This window comes from Gekko japonicus, unplaced genomic scaffold, assembly GCF_001447785.1.
Source record: "Gekko japonicus isolate JY-2015 unplaced genomic scaffold, Gekko_japonicus_V1.1 scaffold1701, whole genome shotgun sequence".
NCBI classification, from domain to species: domain Eukaryota; kingdom Metazoa; phylum Chordata; class Lepidosauria; order Squamata; family Gekkonidae; genus Gekko; species Gekko japonicus.
In genome coordinates, this window is record NW_015167586.1 from 313,354 (window position 1) to 319,752 (window position 6,399).

At 43.0% G+C, this 6,399-nt stretch overlaps 1 long non-coding RNA gene across 1 annotated transcript; it reads left to right on the top strand.

Moving 5' to 3' along the window:
• The first annotated feature begins 295 nt into the window (after positions 1-295).
• On the top strand, positions 296-3,512 carry LOC107112737. Its single transcript, XR_001482594.1, has 2 exons — positions 296-569; positions 3,279-3,512. It is a non-coding gene; the product is annotated as an uncharacterized LOC107112737 (long non-coding RNA).
• The last annotated feature ends 2,887 nt before the right edge of the window (positions 3,513-6,399 follow it).

The following is a 6,399-nucleotide window of genomic DNA, read 5'->3' on the forward strand; positions in this document are numbered from 1 at the left end:
TTCAAGAAATCTGATTTTTTTTAAAAAGATAAAAGATTTAGGAAGAAGCTGATGGAATGTTAGTGAGAGAGACCGGCTGAGAATGGCAGTTAAGGACGTTGAAAGCAGCAGTTAGGGGGCATTCAGTCCAGAGAGGCCTCAGCTATCTGGGAATTCAAAAGCAGTGTGTATTTGTGAGGTAGCTAGGCAACCAGGTAGCCTACCAGAGTCAAGCAGTGCTAGATTAATCTTACAGGAACAGAGTGACGGAACGTGTATCTCGCACTGACACCTGGCGTCACAGCAAACCACTTGCAGACTTTCAGCGGCTTTGGAATAGGGAACTCGTGACCCAGTGGCAGCTGCAACTTCCCAGCCTTGTTTTGCAGCCAGTGGACACGTCCTGCGAAGGGCCATAACCCTGCTTTAGCAAGAGCTTTGGGGTGGAAAGGGGGGAAAAACCACCCACAGAGAAGAACATGCCGGGTTTTCGGAAGACATTCCGGTTCCTGAATGCAGCGCTGAGGAATCAGATGGTTCCAAAAGCAAGCATTGGAAGTAACCCACCGAAAGAGATTGTAACTCCAGTCGTAAGTCCTCCTGTTTTTGAACTGGAAATCAGACTACGTGTCTGGGGGGTAAACTTTATCGGACGGCGCATTGTTTGGTGCGGGGTGGAGGGGGGGGATTCGATCCCACCACCTGGGACCCAGAATATTAAAATCCCACACAAGCTGACTCACACCTAGACACAAGACGATAACCATGTTAAAAGGACAGGATGAGGGAGTCCCCCTTTCCTCAAAACCGTCTTATATTATGCGGCCTTATGGTGCTGGAAGGAACCCACCAGGCCTCTACATTTTATTACTAACTGAAATAGTCTTGGGAGCAGAAACAGAAATAGGCGGAGGGGAAATGTATTAATCTCCTGGCACGATCAAAAGTGTTCTTTTTCTTTAGTTATAGGAGAAACTCTTTTCAAAACTAAATGCTTCCTTGCTGTTATTCCTAATGGCTTTTACTGAAGTCAGTAGGAATGGTATGGATTTAAACTGGGTTGGGGCAAATACTTTTAAGTAATTTATGATGCCACCCTGTAGTTCATTTCCTCATTTTGGGCAGCCGTTTGGTTGAGGAGCCATTAGACACACAGCCATTGATCTCAAGGTCTGACACACGTACCAGGAAACAAATGCAAGCCTCTGTTCATTTTTGCACAGTATAGCTAAAATAAAAGCCAAACTAGGATTAACACTGGGTGTTTTATAGATTGATGCTATAGATAAACCTCAGGGGTGGGGGAGAGCTTAGATACTTTGAGCACCTTCCTCTTTAAACAGCATTTCCTCCACTCTAAAGTTAGCATATTAAAAATCAACTTTCACAGTTGTTTCTAGGATCATACTGGGAGGGAGCATTTGGCTTGAGATTGACAGCAACCGGTGCAGGTAAACCGGTCTGAACTAGTTCAGAAACTGGGTAAAAGTGTCACATGCCTAAGCAACAGCATAGATCGGTCAGACCCCCAAGTTCTTAACCAATCATGTGTTTTCCCGCCAAAAGGTGTATGTTGGAAGTTGTAATAAAGTTCCTTTCTTATTTCTATAAATGTATTGTGTAAACTCAAATCGGGGTTCTTGAGCATGGAATTCTTGGACCCATGCACGTTAAAATAAATTTTCTTTTTCTTTTTAAGGAGGCTCTGGCTTGGGGTGTGGTTGTTTCCAGATTCAACCTTTAGGGTGACCCAGCGTGCCAAAGAAATTCCAGGGCAGAGATCTCTTGCATGCTGTTGGTATCTTTGTCTGATATACACAGCTGCATACTTAAAAGGATTAAACAATGAATCAGACAACCAACACAATTTGTTTTATACAATTTCAGTTGTTTAATCCAAATGTAGACCCAACCAGCATCTGAATGCAGACCGACCTAAGCAATGCTACAACTGCCCTAAGGGGAAGAATGGGTACTTACTAGACTTGGCAGTGCCTGTCTAGGCTCTACTGCTTGAAAACGTATATGCTTAAATTATTCCGTGCAGCATTTTGAGCTTGTATTGCACAAAAACATTGATTGAAGAACTGGGAAGCATTTGACACAGTAGGAGCAGTCCCTCGTGTGATTAACCATTTTTGAGAAAGTTCCAGACATTATAAATCTGAACTCAATTAAACGGGGTATTAGTGAAGTGTAACCGGAAGAGGAAGGTCAGTTCCCACCCCATCCCCCACAAAACAGAGAGGAAAAATAAGCTGCTTCATGCACCAAAGGGTCAGCTTGCACACAGCCACTGCTGCCACACAGATGTAAGGTGAGCTACAACCAGTTCAGGCGATTTATTATTGGGTGGATTAGGCAAGGGCCTCAGCTCCTGCCTTCAGAACAAAGTCACTTGAAAGTCAGTCGCAAATGTGCTCCCTTTCTTAATGCTTTATATAGCTGCAGGCCCAAAAACGCGTGTTCTTCCTGTACACCAAGGTCTTGGGAAAGGCAATAATTACAACAGCGTCTTGAAAACTATTAACTGGACTGAATGCTCACAATTAATTATGAGGAGGGTTCCAAGAACGGTCCGTTTATGGTGGCTAAAAATTGTATAAAATTGTTTTTTAAAAAAACCAAAAAAAACCCCATAGTGAAGCATAAAAGGGACAGCTGCTAGCAAGGAACACAACCGACCCCATTTTTTTAAAAAAAATATTCCATACAAGCAGGAGGCCTGTGAGGAATCATTGGGGGGGGGGGCAATTTGGAGCTTCCCTCATGCCCCAAATCTCCCCCTCCACAATTCTACAAATCCCAAAACCTTGAGCTAATCCCCCCCACCCTTTAAGTGACTCTCAGCAACAAACTATGATCTGGCAGGGTTCTTGTGGGGGGGGGGGTCACTGTTTTCATTGGTTAGTTTATAGTTGTATTTTTCTGCATACCTTTGGAGACACAGAAACCCCTTTCCTTGTCTGGTGCATGGCCCTGTAGTGCTGCTTTTGCAATCACACAGGAGCTAGACTTGTTACTGTTTGATGGTCTGATGCTGTACTTTTGCAGCAAAGCCGTATGAACCAGCGAGGCACCTGTGGGCCAGTTCAAATAATAAGGAATACTCTACACTGACAGTGTGGTGGTATAAAAGTAAACAGGAGTGTTATGCATAACATTACTTCATGTAGTTACACGTGTGCTTCTTCGTAGGAAAAAAAAGAAACCACTTACTCTAAAGGGTCAACCCCCCCCCCCCACCGTAAACCAAAACATTGTATTTTATTACATCTGGCTCTTTCTCCCGTTTATAGGAACAAGCCATAGCACTGACTGTGATGTTTACAGCATTCTTGGGCCCAGCATTTTGGATTCTGGCCCACCTGGATAATTACAGGAATCGGTCCAGTGACTGAAGGGCAAACAGGAGGAATCAGCTTTGAACACAACAACATATGAGGCAATGCTGAAAAAAAGCTTGAAGGTTTCTCTCACAGAAAGCTGCCCCTAGAGGTTTTTATAATTAAAAACCATTGTTTAAAGCCATAGCAACTGGAATTGGTTGTTCTTTGGGGTGGGAGGGAGAATACACACTGCTGAAGGAACTAAACTAAAACCCAGGGCAAGAGGATATTGGAACCTTTAGTACAAAAATAGGATAATTTAAAAAATATATCACAATTGCACATGCTGCAATTTTAATAAAAGATTTGAGGTGGAGAACTAAGCATTTTGGCAATCAGTGGAGTCACTGAAAATAACAGGGCCTGTAGTAACATCTAGCTAGGACATGCCAGCATACCGTAAGACAGTGTCACTTCATGAATTATGTATTGCTAGATACTACCATTACCAGGGGAGAAAGGAGGAGGAGCTGCAGGCTAAAGTCAAGCATGCTAACTTATACTTTTTGAGGAAATAGGTTGAGACGCACATGAACTTGTGGATCTGCACTTCAGAGCCAAAGTCCAACAGCAGAGGAGCAGCAGAAAGGGGAGGGGAAAATAAACACAAACACGGTTTGCATCCAAAGCAGAATTTTCCTTTCCACTCACATGTGAAGTGTTTCCAGAACTCATAATACACAAAACTGACATTCCACTTTGAACATTACATTGGAAACCAAAACCTGAAGTACTAGTCACACCTTGGCTCATCTCTGAAGCAGCTCAAAGAATAACAGCAAAGCTCACTGTAATGAGCAAGGCCCTATATGTTTTTCATTCTAATGGCTACCGTTTCCCCGAAAATAAGACCTACCCAAAAAATAAGCCCTAGCAGGATTTCTATGCATTTGTGGTATAAGCCCTAGTGTGTCTTCTTGAGAAAAAATAAATACAAGACAGTGTCTTATTTTTGGGGAAACACGGTATCTATGAATACCATCATTTTAAGACTTTCCTCAAGGAATCCCAGACTTGATCTTGGTTTTTATATAAGCAATGAGAAATAGCTCTTAACAAGAGGGCCTGCCATGCCACCTGAACCAGGTGTACAGTTAGAAGTTGAGAAGGAATGAACGTTTTCTCCTCACTTTGCTCTCATTGGGAATTATTCAGAAATAACCACTCCATTATCAGGGAAGTCATCTGTGCTTTAAAAATGTTTTTAAACAGATGTCAAGAAAAAAGCTTGTGTTTGGCATAGTCTATTTGCCCTTTCTCCTGAGTAACAGGAGACCAAGGAAGATGCCCGAGTCCCTTCCACAGGGAAGCGTGGCTCCTGAGACTTTAGCAGGCATTACCCACTTTTAGAACTTTTGCAGCCTTATCGTCCTTAATGTTTCTCTGCCGAAACAATGATTGCACACCCAGAGCGCACACACAGGCCCAGCTGAAAGCAAAATATTCACCACTCCTCTTTGCAATCAATGCAGTGAGGAAATAGGGATCATAGACTGTAAAGCTGCTCAGAGTCCCTAGATCTTTTCTTGGTTCACGTTCCTAGTGATTCATGGCATAAATTGAGCCCAGAAAAGGGAGAGATTTTTGAAATTACTGAATGCACAAACATCCCAGTATGAAAGCTTCCAATGTGAATGAAAAGAAACAAATTACCGTGGCCTAGTTCTCACTACAGTTGCCTACAGGCCTGGAGAAAACTGTCCTCTTACTTTAGAGGCTTAATGCGTGGAAACCGGCAGCTGAAGCTTTTCATGCCTTGGGAAGAAATCCCCCGATAAATAACATGCCACTGAGCCTCTATGAAGTAAGGCAGATGGGAACCCTAGCTAGCTCTCCCTGAGGCTGTAAACCCGTGCCACTGGTACTACTACAGACCTGTAGATGGGGGGTCACAAAACTGAGTGCTCCTACATTTAAAAAAAAAAAATCTAGAAGACAAAATGCCAGGCAGAATTTTAGCCTAACCCCTCTCTTCATACGCTAATGGTCTGTTTCTTTTGAGGGAAAATCTACCATGTAGGCCCACAAGCAGCAATTTACTAGGGTGGCAATTTACCAGGAAAACTTCACTGTACACTGTTTTCCCTTTTAAACTGCAGCCCTAGCAACTCTGTACTGAAAACAAAATCCCAGAAAAAATAATGGAAGGACACATAATATGCAGCTCTTTCCAACCATGACTATCTACAAGTGCCTCTTAGGCAGAGTTGGTATTTCTCTCGTCAGTTGATCTTGAGAAAGATGCAGTTTCCCCCTCACGAACTCAAGAGTTGAGTTCTTTGTCAGCTGTTAAGACTGACCACTGATATGCAGCACATCAAATAAGTGACGTGGGAAGCTCTAAACACAGTGATGCGACAGTAAGAAATTCACTGTATCAATGGCTACAGACAGAACTTCTATATTGAAGGGGGAAAGCGACAACTGTTGACACTGAAAGATGTACGTTGTTGAGCAAAGTGACCTTCAGCATCCCAGGTGTCCTTGCTCTCAGCTACACATCAGCTGAAGTGAGCGGGGCTGTGATGCTTCCTCCTCCTACAGCTCACTTCAGTCTCTCTCCCACTGGAAAGGAATCTGACCAGCACAGATAAATACTGTTTTAGACGTTACTGGAGATCATCTTAAATCAACATATTTGCAGATGGCAGCACATCCTGAAATCCAAAGTCATCCATTAAAGGGGAAGATTGGCAAGAAGCACTGAGACTGGAATCATGTCCTCCTGATGATAATTTCTAAAATTTACTGAGACAACTGCCAAGCCAAGCCAGGTTTGGGGGCCTGATCGGCCACCTCTGAAACAGGACTGCTCCTCAGTCCAAAACTCCACCCCTAAAACACAACAGAACTGCACAACGACGGAAGGCAGAGAAGTTTTTATTCCGGTAGTTTTCTTTTTTCTTTTTACTGCATCACACTTCAGGATAAAATGTTCATAAAAGACAAGAGCAAACCCAAGGAGGATATAAAAACAAATCCACTAAACTTATGATTTTTATTTTCGGAAAACTCATTGATAGGGTTCAGC